The sequence below is a fragment of the Carica papaya genome, chromosome 5 (genome assembly GCF_054855325.1).
Source record: "Carica papaya isolate Zhongbai chromosome 5, ASM5485532v1, whole genome shotgun sequence".
Classification (NCBI taxonomy): Eukaryota; Viridiplantae; Streptophyta; class Magnoliopsida; order Brassicales; family Caricaceae; genus Carica; species Carica papaya.
In genome coordinates, this window is record NC_142313.1 from 33,625,805 (window position 1) to 33,642,200 (window position 16,396).

General features: G+C 37.1%; 1 pseudogene; it reads left to right on the forward strand.

Moving 5' to 3' along the window:
- The first annotated feature begins 572 nt into the window (after positions 1-572).
- On the forward strand, positions 573-15,793 carry LOC110806510 (putative expansin-B2; annotated as a pseudogene).
- The last annotated feature ends 603 nt before the right edge of the window (positions 15,794-16,396 follow it).

Here is a 16,396-nt window from a genome sequence, read left to right on the forward strand (position 1 = left end):
GAAAAATTGAGAAATGGGGGTCAAAATATAATTTAGAAAAAATGTGTCACATAGGACTGCCCAATCAGGAGCCCTGAAAAATCAGAGCGCGCCGCGTGGCAAGGCACACTGACTTGATGCCACGCGGGAGACCACGCTGGCAATCCACATGCCTGTAATCGGATGGCCCAAATTTGTTCCCGTGCGCGTGGACGGTCCGGATTCGTTCCCTCCTCAGGCGCGATCGGACGGTTGCGATTAAACGCGATGAACAGTTCAGATTCGTTCCCTCTTTAAACGCGATCGTATGGTCTAGATCAAATTGCGATGAATGGTCCAAATTCATTTTCTCTTTAAACGCGATCGAACGGTCGAGATCAGACACGATGAACGGACCAGATTTAAGGGAGATGAGTATAAATACCTCATTTCACACCGAACCCTGACCCTAGCTACCAGCCCCTCGCCGGAGAAGAAGAACTAGTCGCCGGATAAAGGAGTCGAGCCGCCCGCCGTCGCGTCAGAGCCACCTCCGACTGCCAAAAAAGGTGAAAATTCTCTCATTCGCTCGAAATTTGATTTTGAACACCCCCATGGCTAAATTGGAGCAAAAGGACCGGCAGATGAGCAAAAAACTAGAGTAAAGCCTGGAGGTGCCACCGTGGGAAAAACTAAAAATCTCCTCCGATGAGCCCCTTCCCGATTCCTATTTCGGCAATTTTTCCACCATTATATTCATCATTCTGTTTTCTACAGGTTGACCGAAGAAAAATGGCCAACTACGAAGGTGAGTTAGCGGAGCCGCACTGGAAAATCCCGCTGCAGGTATGTTTTTGTTTTTCAAATTTTTTGGCCAACCGATGCCCCCTAATGTGTTTTCTTAGAGAGATAGGTATAAAACTGGCAGAAATCAGCAAAAACTGGCCGAAAACGACCAGCTCGAGGCAAATCACCGCCGCAGGCGACGGTGCCGTCACTGAAATTTTGAAATTGGTCGGAAAAGAGTTTTAACACCAATTTTGGATTTTTGGGGCGTATTTAGATACGTGAAACATATTTCAATCTCCGCAGAAAAATTTAGAAAACCCATGGACTGCCAGTAGGCACAACTGAAAGCTTAGTGTTTTGAACGCCAATATGGGTAAGAACCCTCACCTTATCCTCTGTTATAGAATTGAAGTCTAATTATAAATAATATGGTATTTTGCATAATTTAAAAAATTTTGATAATTAATTACAGGTTAGTAATGGAGCCGGAACTGGTTATTTATCATTGTTTGTCCTATTTTAACTTATTTTTTGATTTTACAGTTTTAAATGCATGATAATACACTGGAATTGGTATGATGATTCGGTTGTATTTCATTGATACATGTATTGCATATCTTGCGTGATTTATAGTTAAATTGTGAAATTAGAAATTAAATGCAAACGGAAAATTGTTTGGTCAAGTGAATGAATGAAACGGTTGTCTTACTGGATATCTTAGGAGATGGTGGACGGACCAGGTACATAGGGAATCCTACCGTGAACGTTATCTCATACTAGATGGGGTATCGAGGAAAGATATTTTTAGTGCTCATACCGAACGGGGAATGGGGACGGCCCGATTCACCCTCATACCGGATCGGGTATTGAGGGATGGTATTTTTGCCGTTCATACCAGATAGGGTATGGGGACTGCCAGTTAGTTGACAAGTTTCGTTATGGGTTCATGCGTAGTGGGACATTCCTATGGACCTCCAAGGATACCAGTAAGCAAATAAAAAGAGAAAGTTGTTGTTCTGACTAACTGAATATGAGATTATGATGTTTTTTGTGTTATTACCTCTATAGGTCAGTTTTTGAAAATCTCATTACGTAAGTATGCAATAAATGATTTTATTTATGATAAATGAATTTACTTAATTTAAGAGCTCCATTAGTTATTTTTATGATTTTTACCATTCTTTATTTCTGTATTTGTGAGTAATGTGATATTCTTACTGGACTAGTGTAACTCACTCTTTCATTAATCATTTTAGATCAAGAGGACTAAGATCCAGATTCTGATCCACAAGAGGGTTGCGAATAGGATAACCAGTTATTTACTTTTCATTTATTTCTTTGATTGTTCGTTTGTTCTTTTAGAAGGGTTATTCTCGTAGCCCTATTGGGTATTCTAATTTATTGTGTAAGGAATGTAAACCCTAACTCTATTATTTCGCTTTTGGATTCAATTTATAATTCTATTTTCTTTTAAGTCTCAGGCCGTTAAAGTTGGTATCAGAGCCACGTTACTCGAAACCATTTCTTACACAAAATCCTTATGAAACACTAAAAAACAATGAATTATCACTCAACCATTTCTTGTGAAATGCAGGTACAGATAGATGAGAAGATGAATACTCACCTTAAACCGAGCAGTCCAAGAGGGTTCGCTTCAAGAGAATGTTGACCAACTATTTAAAATGTTGCAGAGACTTATCGCTGCCCAGCAGGCTCGGGAGGAAAGGATAGAGCTACCTGACCCTCCTCCACTGCCACAATTTGAGCCACCTCTGCAGCGGGAGGATCTTGAGCCACCTCGGTATGACCCTGCTCCTCCACAGTACCATCCAACACCACCACAATATGGTCTGGTGCCCCAGTTGCATCATCCGGAACCACCACAGTATAGTCTAGTGCCTCAACTGCATCACCCAGCACCACCACAGTACAATCCGGTGCCCCCACTATATCATTCAGTACCACCACAGGGCTATCCGGTCGATCCCCAACATAATTTAGTCTCTCTTCTATGGGACTCGGTTCCTCCCATGATGGACCCAGACTATATTGAGAGGTATAAAAGACTAAATGTATCCACTTTTATAGGGGCATCCTCCTTTGAAAAGGCCGAGTATTAGTTAGATGAGATAAAAAAAGGCATTCACGACTTTTAGGGTGATTCCCGAACAGAGAGTCATACTTGCCACCTACATGTTGGTTGGAGAGGCAGACCACTAGTGGCAACTCAAGTAGGCCACCTTACCCGTTCCAGTCACTTGGGAATAATTCTTGATGGTCTTCAATGCAAAGTACCTTTCAGAGCATCTCCGACATATGAAGAAAATGGAGTTTGTACACTTGGTCTAGGGTGATATGACTGTATCAGAATATACTCGAAAGTTCCTAGAGTTAGGCCAGTATCCCCCTGAAAGTATGATGGATGAAGATAGAAAGGCAAACAAGTTCGTGTGAGGCCTCCGTTATAAGATTATACAGTAACTGTATGTGTTCGAGTTCAATACTTACTCGACCGTTTTGGCCAACGCACAGCTACTAGAGAGGAACCTTCACATTTTTTCTCCAGTAGTAGCGAATTTCAAGCCCTCGGATTCACACTATAGACCAACACCCACTTCACCTGTTCAGCAGAATAAGAGACCTAGGCCAGTGAGTCAGACTCCCCTTCAGATTCTGACAATAGGACGCGGTGGGACCTGTCAACATTGCGGTAAGGATCATGGGGACCGAACCTACTATTACCTCAACAATACTTGCCGTATATATGAGAGTGCTCAGTATTACGCGAGAGAGTGTCCAAGGAATCAGAACAAGGCTAGACCTCCTATTCAGGGCAAGGTTTATAATCTCACTCAGCAAGATGCAGAAACTAACCCAGACGTGATACAGGATATGTATACTATCTGTAATCATCTTGCACATATTTTGATTGATACTGGTGTCTCACATTCATTTGTTTCATATGCCTTTACACCAAACTTGAATATATTATCTGAAAGACTTTATTCTTTGTTGTTTGTGTCTATTCCTGGGAGTAGGAAACTATTAGGGGAGGTTATATATAGAGCCTGTATTATAGATATAATAGATAAAAAATTGAGTATAGACCTAATAGAGATTGACACATGGGACTTTGATGTAATAATAGGAATGAACTAGCTAGCGGCATATCATGCCACCGTAGATTATTTTCATAATGAAGAGTCATTTACAAATTAATAAAATTCTTTTAACATTATTCCCTCATGGCAATTTTTCCTATTATTAAGTGCTTTAACTAGATTATTTTCTCTAATTAGGCAAATCTAAGAAAAAAATTTGTATTCGAGAGATTCAGGTGGTCCAAGACTTTTCGGATGAACTATTCGGACTGCCAATGGACAGAGAAGTGGAATTCACCATAGATCTTCAGCCAAATACCCAGCCTATTTCGGTTGTCCCTTATCGCATGAGCCGTGTTGAGATAGAGAAGTTAAGGAAACAAATCAATGAATTACAAGATAGTGGATTCATCCAACATAGTGTGTCCCCTTGGGGTGCAGAAGTCACATTTGCTAAGAAGGGGGATGAGACATTAAGGTTATGAATTGACTACAGAGGACTGAACAGGGTCATGATCAAGAACAAGTAACCCCTCCTTAGGATCAATGACTTTTTTGATCAGCTGCAGGGTACCTAAGTCTTCTCCAAAATAGACTTGCGTTCAGGTTACCATCAGTTATAAATCAAAACAAAAGACATTTTTAAAATAGCTTTTGGAACCAGGTACAGACACTATGAGTTCCTGGTCATGCCATTTGGACTAACCAACACACCAGCCATCTTTATGAATTTAATGAACATAGTTTTTAGACAATTCTTGGATTAGTTTGTTATTCTATTCATCGATGATATCCTGATCTATTCAAAAAATAGAGAGGAACACACTCACCACCTAACTCAGGTTTTGCAGGTTCTCACAGAAAAGAAGTTGTATGCAAAGTTGAGTAAGTGTGGGTTCTGACTCGAGTAGACTACTTTCCTAAGGCACATCATATCAAGGGATAGAGTGTCAGTGAACCCTGAAAAGGTTGAGGCAGTGCTCGGCTAAAAAAATTTAGCCTTTGTCAAGGAGATTCGTAACTTTCTGGGGATGGCAGGTTATTACCACAAGATTGTGGAAGGATTTTCTGGTCTAGCTACTCCTTTGACTCAGCTCACAAAGAAGAATGTCAAGTTTGAGTGGAACGAGAACTGTGAAAGGAGTTTTTTTAGAACTAAAGAAGCGGTTAACTATTGCATCTGTGTTGGTCTTGCCGAACAGGACAGGTGGATATACAGTTTATAGTGATGCCTCTTACCTGGAGTTAGGTTGTATTATGATGCAGCATGGGAAGGTCATAGCCTATGGGTCCAGGCAGTTAAAGAGTCATAAGAAAAACTACTCCACTAATGACTTAGAACTCGCCGCGATTATCCACGCCTTAAAGACCTAGTACCATTATTTATATGGGGAAACCTTTCAGATCTATACCAACCATAAGAGCTCGAAATACATATTCACTCAAAAGGATCTCAACATGCGTCAGATAAGATAAATAGAACTCCTCAAGGACTATGATTGCAACATCTTGTATCTCCAAGCAAGGACAACATGGTAGCCGGCACACTCAGTAGAAAAAATGTAGGTATGTTAGCTCACCTAATGGTTTCAGAATGCAGGGCAATAGGGGCCACACAGCAGGTACGACTTCAGGACCTAAAGAGCGTTACATGCTTGGCCCACCTAACTGTTCAACTTGAGTTGATATAGAAAATAAAGAAAGCCCAATCTGCCGATTTCGCCCTAACAGCCCTCAAGAAATATACAGAACAAAGAGTAAATTCAGAATTTTGAGTCTTTACCGATTGGTTGCTTAGATTTCAGGACAGAGTGTGTGTTCTATGTGACAGTGAGCTGAAAGTGGACATCATGACCGAGGACCATATCTCAAAGTTTGTCATGCATCCCAGAAGTACTAAGATGTATCAAAGTATGTGACCTTAATTTTAGTGGAACAGGATGAAAAGAGATGTGGCCAACTTTGTTTCCAAGTGTTTGGTATGTCAGCAAGTCAAGGTAGATAATCAACGCTTAGGGCTACTTCAGCCATTACTAATTCTAGAATAGAAGTGGGAACACATCACAATGGATTTTGTCACAGGATTGCCTAGGGCATGCTCGGGACATGATGTCATTTGAATAATTATTGACCGGCTCACCAAGTCTTCCCATTTCTAGGCCATCAAGATGATTGACCCATTGGACAAGGTAACAAGAATGTATATCCGGAAGATAGTTAGGTTACATGGAGTGCTAGTGACAGTAGTGTCCGACAGGGACCTCAGGTTCACTTCTCAGTTCTAGTCTAGTTTTCAGTAAGCCATAGGAATAAAACTGTCTCTTAGTATCGCATTCCACCTTAGACCGATGGACAATTAAAAAAGACGATCTGCACACTGGAGGATATGCTCCGAGTTTCTGTTATTGACTTCGGGGGCCATTGAGATGATCTTTTACCCTTGATAGAGTTTGCTTACAATAACAGCTACCAAGTAAGTATTGACATGGTTTCGTACGAGACATTATATGGCCGCCCATACAAATCGCCGATCTGTTGGGGAGAGGTGGGTGATAAAAAATTATTCGATCCAGATCTTGTGGAGGAAACTACAGCAAAAATAGTTAAGATCAGGAAGAACATTCAGATGGCTCAGAGCAGGTAGAAAAGTTATGCGGATACCCGAATGAGGCATTTGGAATTTGAGAAATGTGATCGAGTGTTCCTTAAAGTCACTTCTTTAAAGAGAATCAGTAGGTTTGATAAGAGTGGATAACTTAATTCCCCGATTTATTGGGCAATTTGAAATCTTAGACAAAATTGGCACCGCCGCCTATAGATTAGCACTACATCCAAAACTATCCAAGGTCCATAATGTATTTTATGTGTCCATATTATGTAGGTACAACTCGGACCCTTCTCACATCTTAGCTCATAAGCCCCTTTCACTCCAGGAGCATCTGTCCTACAAGGAGGTGCCGGTGAGTATTGTGAACCGAAAGAGCAGAGTACTCTGCAACTAGAAAATTCCATTTGTTAAGGTCCTATGACAGAATCACACACAGAGAGATGCCACATGGGAGCTAGAATCAGAATTCAGAGCCCAATATCCCTAACTGTTTGATTGAGTGAGAGAGAGATAAATTTGTTTCTTTTAAGAGGGGGAGAGTTGTAATACCTAGACCTGAAATTTGGTCTGGGATTAATTTTAAATTTATAGATTTTTATTTAATGTAAAATTAGAAAAAAAAAATATGTGGAGGATGAAATTAAAAATAATTTTGGGAAAAAGATGTGAAAATTTAGGTTCGGGGGGTGTTTTTGAAAGAAAAATCAGGAACTGGGGGTCAATAACATAATTTAAAAAAAATACACCACGTAGGACCACTTAGTCAACAGCCCCAACGAACCGGAGCGCCCCGCGTGGTAAGACACGCTGACTCAGTGCCACGCAGGAGGACATACTGGTAATCTGCGTGCTTGCCATCGGACGACCCAGATTTGTTCCTGCGTGTGTGGACAGTCCAGATCCATTCTCTCCTAGGGCATGATCGGATGGTCGCGATTAAACGTGATGAACGGTTTAGATTCATTACCTCTTTAAACGCGATCGTACATTCCAGATCAAATTGCGATGAATGGTCCAAATTCATTTTCTTTTTAAATGTGATCAGACAATCAAAATCAAACACAATGAATGGCCCAGATTTAAGAGAGACGGATATAAATATCTCACTTCACACCGAACTCTAATCTTAGCCCCCAGCCCTCGCTGGAAAAGAAGAACCTGTTGCCCGAGAAGGGAGCCGATCGCCCCCCACTGCTGCACCGAAGCCACCTCCGAACACCAAAAAAGGTAAAAATTCTCTCATTCGCTCGAAATTTGATTTTGAACACCTCCATTTCTAAATTGGAGCAAAAGAATCGGCGGATGAGTCAGAAATTGCTGGTAAAGCCCAGCGGCACCATCGTAGAAAAAACTAAAAATCGTCTCCAATGAGCCCCTTTCCGATTCCCGTTTTGTGAGATTTTTCTACCATTATATTCATCATTTTGTTTTTTACAGGTTGACCTGAAGAAAAATGCCAAACCGTGAAGGTGAGCCGACAGAGCGACCGCACTAGAAAAATTTACCATCGGTAAGTTTTTGTTTTTCAACTTTTTTCGGCCAACCAAGGCCCTCTAACATATTTTTTTGGCAGGGATGGGTATAAAACCGATCGAAACTTGCTAAAACTGGCCGAAAATGGCCAGTGCGAGGTAAACCGCAGCCACGGGTGGCTGTACCGTCGCTGGAGCACGACGGTACCGTCATGCTGAAATTTTAAAATTTGCTAGAAAAGAGTTTTAACACCAATTTTAGATTTTTTGGGGTGTTTTTAAGTACGTGAAGCATGTTTCATTCTCCGCAGGAAAATTTGGAAAACCCGAGAATCGCTAGTAGGCACAACTGAAAGCTTAGTGTTTTGTACACCGATTCAGGTAAGAATCTCTCACCTTATTCCCTATTATAGAATTAAAGTCTAATTATAAATAATACGATATTTTGTGTAATTTAAAAAATTTCAATAATTAATTACATATTACTAATAGAGCCGGAACTAGTTATTTATCACTGTTTGTCCTGTTTTAACTGATTATTTGGTTTTACAGTTTTAAATGCATAATAGTACATTAGAATTGGTAAGATGATTCAGTTGTATTTCTTGATGCGTGTATTATGTCTTACGCGATTTATAGTTAAATTGTAAAATTAAAAATTAAATACAAACAGAAAATTGCTTGGTTAAGTGAATGAATGAAACGATTATCTTATTGGATATCCTAGGAGATGGTGGACGGACCGGGTACGTAGAGAACCCTATCGTGAACATTACCTCATACCAGACGGGGTATCAAGGAAAGATATTTTTGGCATTCATACCGAACAGGATATGGGGACGACCCGATTCATCCTCATACCATACGGGGTATTGAGGGATGGTACTTTTGGCGCTCATACCAGACGTAGGTATGGAGATGTCCAATTAGTTGATAAGTTTTGCTATGGGTTCATGCGTAGTGGGACATCCCTATGGACTCCCAGGAATACCAGTAAGCAAATAAAAAGAGAAAGTTGTTGTTATGACTGATTGAATATGAGATTATGATGTTTTTTTTATGTTATTACCTCTATAGGTTAGTTTTTGAAAATCTCGCTATGGTAAGTATGAAATAAATTATTTTATTTATGATAAATAAATTTACTTAATTAAAGAGTTCCATTAGTTGCTTTTATGATTTTTACCAATATTTTTTGTATCGGTGAGTAGTGTAACATTCTTACTAAACTAGTGTAGCTCACTCTTTTATTAACCATTTCATATCAAGATGATCAAAATCCAGATCCCGATCCACAAAAATGTTGTGAATAGGATGCCTAGTTGTTTACTTTCTATTTATTTCTTTAACTTTCTTTTGTTCTTTTAGAAGGGTCATTCACGTAGCCCTATTGGGTATTCTAAATTATTATATAAGGAATGTAAACCCTAACTCTATTATTTTACTTCCGCATTCAATTTATGATTCTATTTCCTTTTAAGTCTCGGACCGTTACATACGTTGTTATGCATGTGTGTGTATATATATATAAAAAATACGATATATTATATAAGAATTGATAATAACATAATTGATAAGAACAAAGCTGAAAAGAATAAATGCGTGAATATAAATATAAATATAAATGCGTATATAAATATATACGTGTTTAAGTATGAACGTGTGTGTATGTATTAGTAGAGATTGTGTGTGTAAATATAAATATATATCTTGTGCGAGACATGTAGTGATGATACATGTCTGTATTATAATATATGTGTGTGTATTAATATGTGTGTATACATGTAGCATGTGAAATGTATAATCAATGTGTGTAAATGTGGAATTTTGGTATACTGCACTTGTTGTGTAATCTAGTGTAGATGTACGACGCACTGTACTTGCTGTGTGATCTAGTACAGTTGTGTGATGAATCTGAGGATCCTGTGCTTACTCTGTGATATAGTACACGATAATTTAGAAAGTGATTTAAAATGTATGACCCTTATATGTGTGATAATATCGTGTATTATCTGTGTGTTTGTGTTTTATCATGCATAGAAATTGAGATTTTAGGTATAAAATAAGTGAATTAGAAATGAGAGAGATTTGAAAAGAGTGTAGAATGTAAAGACCCTAAATACTTACTTGTTTAGTCTGAATCGAGGAGGGGAAGGTGTGTGTATGACTGAAGTTTAGCAGGTATGGTGAACCTGCATATAAATAGAGTTTGAAACCTAGTCCAGATTTGATAGGTGTTTGTAAGTGTGAGTCACCTAGTAAACGTAACTGTTGTAGCCAATGTGAGATTTTGTGTGTGTATTATCCATGCGATGGGGGGATTTATTTCACCTCTCCTCGATAATAATATAAATGGCATCGCGCGATAAAACCTTAAATGTGATATTCTGATTGTATTGTGATATTTCGAGTGTAAGTGTTATCTGAAATAAGAACAAGAATTAGGTTATAAGAGTAAGGATTAGAATATATTTCGTGTGGTAATTTGTTTTATTGTGTATTTTAATTAGGATGCTTTGTTTGACATTTTTTTGATTACAAATATTATTATATTTTATATATTGCGTGAACGTATGTACGTAAGTTTTCATTATAGAATTATTTTTCTTACTGAGCTCGTGAAACTCACCTCAATTCACCGCCATCTAGCTCAAAGGAGATGAGGAACAAGTTCAAGATCAATAAAAGATGGTGAAGAAGACCTTTATTAGTTTTTATTTTAATATTATAAATTAATTTAAATACCTCAATTATTTGTAAACGAATAATTATTATGTCACAAGGGATGTGTATTAAAATGTAGTTTCGCTATATTTTTAATATTTATCTATTATACGAGTTATAATATTGTGCTAATGTCCGTACCTATCAACATTGGGGTTTGAGCTATTACATAACCATTCAACTACGAATGCGTAGTAGAGATTTTCATATATGGTAAATAGCCAAATTCTATTGAAATGAAATCTTTATGATAAATTAATACAATTTGAGAGGAATCAATGAAAGGACATCAATTCAAATCATGAATTTTTGAATTGAGAGAAATATTAAAAGAGATCAAGAATTTTCACTATTTTTTAGATTCATGGATCTAGTTTAATTCAGTGAGATCTTTTATTCACATTTTTTTCACTAAGAACATTTTATAAAACTCTTGAACTATTCAAATACCTTAATATCAATATGCATTTACTATTTATACTATTTTAGAAGTTTAAAAAAATGACAAATCTTCATAACTAATTATAGAATATCAATAAAGCATCAATAACATTTAACTCAAATATCATTATATTCTTATTTAAGAATTAAATATTCGTGTTTGGGTTTAATCTTTTGTCTTATGAAAAAATTATGAGCATTTGTATTATATGATATAACACTCTTATAATTCAATTTCAAATCATATAATTCATAAAAATCAAAAGAGTTCTCTAAAATATTATAGGCAATCATATAAAAATATAAATTGTAACACCCCAAATTAATATTATTTTATTGTATTTTAAACTTTTTTGTAATTTTTAGATGAATATAATAATTTATTATGTGATAATATATATTTTTAATTTAGTTTAATTTAATTAAATAGAAATAAAAATAATAATAATAATAAAAAAGGATAAAATTATTTTTCGGATTTAATTGAAGACAATTTTGGAAAAAAGGGGTAAAAATTTGGGTTATGGGGGTGTTTTTGAAAAGAAAATCGAAAATCGGGGGTCAAAACGCAATTTAGAAAACTTGCGCAACGTCAGCAGCCCCGGCCAACTAGGACATGCCGCATGGCAGAGACACTGACGCGGAAGGCCACGTGGGCGAACCACGTGCGCGCGATCGAACGGTTGAGATTCATTCCCGCGCGCACGGAGGACCCAGATCAAAAGCGCATACGGACGGCCCAGATTGCACGCGTACGGACGGCCTAGATTTCATAGCGATGGACGGCTCAGATTAAAAGCAGAAGGTTATAAATAATCTCATCCACACCCAAACTCTAACCCCAGCCGCCAGAGCCCTCGCCGGAAAAGACAGCCCAGCCATCAGAGAACCGACCGCCGCCACCCGCCGCCGCACCGGAGTACCTTCCGGCCGCCAAACGAGGTTGACCGGAGCAAAACACCAAATCGCGACTCAAGCCGGAGGAGCCATCGCACCGGAGAGCCCTACCGCCGGTAAGTTTCGATTTTCGGTGTTTTTTCAGCCCACTGAGGGCCCTGGGGGTGTTTTCTCACAGGAACCAATGCAAATTTGGCCGAATTCGGTAAAAAACGGCCGAAAACGGCCAACCCGAGGCAGATCGCCACCGCGCCGTCGCCGGAGCACGGTGGAGCCGCCGTGCCAGAATTTTGAAATTGGCTGAATAGGCCTTGGGTCTGATTTTTGAATTATTTGGAACATATGTAGGTACTATAAGCGTGTTTCAGTTCTCGAAAAAAAATTATGGAACCTAAGGACTGCCCGTAAGCGTAGTGAAAATCCTGTTTTCAGTTTCGAATCAAGTAAGGACCCCTCACCTTATTTCCTATCATGGGATTAAAGTTTAATAAATGATAAAACTATATTTTATAAATTAGATAGATATACATAATTATTACGGTTGCTAATGGAGTCCCGAACCGGACATATTTATCTGTTAGTTCCTCTTTGATTTATTTTACAGTCTAAATGTAGTATAGTATCTGATTTAATTATTCTATGATTTTGAATACATGAATCATTGTTTATTTCTTTACTGGTCGATTTTATGAATCCGATGATATGCTTGCCTTGCTAGATGCTCGTTACTTGTTTAAATATTAATGATTATGTGAGAAACAAAAAAACTAAGGAAAAATAGAAAAGATATGTGAATTGATAAATGGATAAGTTGACAACCTTACTAGATATATTGGGAGATGGTGGACGGACCGGGTCCAGAGGGAACCCTACCGTGAACGTTGTCTCATACCGGACGGGGTATACAGACTTTAAATATTTTGGCACTCATATCAGACGGGGTATGGGGATGACCCGCTTCACCCTCATACCAGACGGAGTATTGAGGTTTATTGTTTTGGCGCCCATACCGAATGGGGTATGGGGACGACCCTGGAATTAAGATGTTAAAGTTAATGGTTCACGTGTAGCGGGGACCCCTGAAGATCCCCATGGATACTGGTATGCTGATAAAAGAGGAAAATTGTTGTTTGATGATTGAAATATAAAAGTATGACATGTGCTATGTTACAGAGTATGTATGAATTCATGATATCTTTGATGTTGTTGTTTCTATGGGTCGTTTTCATAAATCTCACTGAGGTAAGTGGACAGTAAAGAGTTTTATTATTGATTAATGAATTTGTTAAAAATTGTGCTCCATTGGTCGTTTTTGTTTTTCTACAAACTTTTACTTCTGTGACAGTAATATAGTGTAACGTCTTTACTGGGTTAGTGTAACTCATTCCTTATTTAACCATTTCAGATCAGGAGAACTTGGTTCCCGAGCCCATTCCGCAGGAAGACGGCGAGTAGATGCCTAAATATTTATAGTTTTCCTTATAGTATTTCATTTTTAGTATTTTCTTTAGTTAACTTATTCTTTCATATTGTTAGTACGTTTCGGTTATTGTGTAAGGGATATTAATCAGAACTTTTTATTTCGTTTCCGCACTCAAAATTTTTATATACATTTTTTTTTTAAATTTCTGAGGTCGTTATATAAATATATACCTTGAAATTTTATTATTTTTTTTTTAAAAAATTAAATTGGTTTGTTGAAGGTTATTGTTTCATTATTCCCTTATAGACAATTATAATAATTTGAGACAATCGAGTTGAGACTTATCACAATTCAAATTGAGGGCCCCCTACCAACAAAATTGCTAGCCAAATGAGCTACTACTAGTTAGTAAATGTGTAGAGACTTAAAATTAACACTTTAAGATGCAATTGTTACGTGCTTGAAAGTGATAAGGGCATGTGGAGAAATTTAAGGATGAGAGAATGTACGATAGCTTGTTAAGAAGTCGGTTTGCTTGCGAAAACCATGTGAACAAAACTCCATTTCTTCATTATTTAAGAAGTCAGTTAACTTGTATTCTTTAACATTTTCTCATTCTTTTTTATTTAACTACTCACACTAATTCCGATGGTCTTAATTTTTTTTCTCATAAATTAAAATAATTATTTTAGAATAATTAAATAACTATTTTCTTTGGCTCTTTAAATAAACTTATCAAATGATGTCACAAAAAACTATATAATAAGTATGACGTAAAAATAAAAATAATGAAGCCAGAACGTATTCAAATTTGAACCCATAAAATAAAACTCCAATCCCCGTCAAGTGTTTCGTATAACATGGTGACTAAAGAGGAGTCCGTCACATGGGTTTTATCTTCGACAGTTAATCCACTTTTTCAACGGTACTAACCACCATTAACGCCAACATTACCGAACAAAACTAAAATAAATCCTCCATAAAACGACACCGTACGGGTCCCGCCTTGTACCATGGGCTTACTTTGTCTATAAATATGGAGTTTTCTTTTGCTCCCAACTAAATCAAGAAGGAAACAGAAAGAATCGTAGCGATAATAATTTTAAGATTATGGAGTTTTCATTTAGATGTTCATTATACGTTTTACTCGTATATTTGTGTGTGTTTTTAGAATCTTGTCACTGTTTCTACCCTAAGTTACTTAATTTTTTCAGACTCACAAACTGATTCCGATTGGTCACCTGCTGCTGCTACCTGGTATGGTAGCCCTACTGGTGCTGGTACTGATGGTAATCTCCTATTTACACACATATAACACATTATATATACATATATATACTCCATTCATTTAACATTAATTATATACACATGTATATATGTGTATCATATAGGTGGAGCTTGTGGATACGGGCCTACTGTCGACCAACCTCCATTCTCTGCAATGGTATCGGCAGGAGGTGCTTCCCTCTTTAAGGAAGGAAAAGGATGTGGAGCCTGTTATCAGGTACCATTTGCCAACCCATTAATAATATATATATGTACATATATATTATAATTCCTTAAGCATTAATGTTGACAAATGTCTGTATTGGTGAGAATTTCACTCCCTTTGAGATTGACGAATATATGTCTGTATATTCAAATTTTACTTTCTTTCACTAGCTACTGCTAATTTTTGAATTATGAATATTGTTGATTCAGGTAAAATGTACATATGATGATAATAATGTATGCTCAAGAAATTCAGTGAACGTACTAATTACAGACAACTGTTCAGGTAGTCCATGCGCATCAGATTCAGTTCACTTCCATTTAAGTCGTATTGTTTCCGGAGCCATGGCTAATTCTGCTGATGCAGATCAACTTCGCCGCGCCAGAGTGTTGAAAATTTAATATAGAAAGTAATTTAATATAAATTTATCATTGATATTTAATTTTTTTTCTTTAAACAACAGATAATTTTTCTTTAAAATTTTGACAGAGTTAAGTGCAACTATCTAAAAAAAAAAACAATGACTTTCCATATTGATTTGGGCTCCAACTCCAACTATATTGCAACGCTAATTGAATATGAGTACGGAGATGGAGAGCTTGCGAGAGTTGAATTGAAACAAGCTCTAGACTCAGAAACTTGGCTACCCGTGCAATAGTCATGGGGTGTTGTTTGGAAGCTTGACTCTGGCTCTACTCTACGTGCTCCTTTTTTACTCCGGTTAACTGTAATGGGAACCCATGACACTTCGGTTGCTACTGTTGTAATTCCTGGTGGCTGACAACTGGGTCAAACATATAGATCCCTTGTCAATTTCAAACCCTAATTACACTTACATAGTATAATCTATAGTACTCATCAGATCATAAATAATTAAATAATTTAGTAGATTACTCATTAGAAGTCAACACGAATATGATGTACTTGTTTTGGCTAAACTTAATTTGTTTTCTTAGTTTCACTAAATATACATATGATAGACACACACACACACACACACACACATATATATATAATACAAAAATACATTTGATATATATGCATGTGTATATACAATAAAAAAAAAAAAAGTAGATAGTCAAAACCCATTATATACGTCTAACTCTACAACATCTAACTCTACAAACTAGGCATAATAGATCCATTAGTAGGAACCCATGAATAAAGTAGATCTAAAAATAACCAATTGCAAACATATTACTGAGAAGAGCCTCGATTGATTAAAAAGAACTAAAGAGAAATTTGAGAGAAAAAGCATATGTACAAGAGAACTGGATAAGCATAGACATCTAAAAATAACCTTGCATTCAATTCTAACTTATTCTATTTCCATTTAATTTCAACATCTCAATTACTTTATATGATATCTAATAGTAATTTTATATACTTGGTACATATTTAAATTAACTTCTTTTTTATGTATTCTATTTTATAATAAGGGTAAAAAATTCACCCATAAATTCATTTAAATAGAATTTGAACACATGGTGG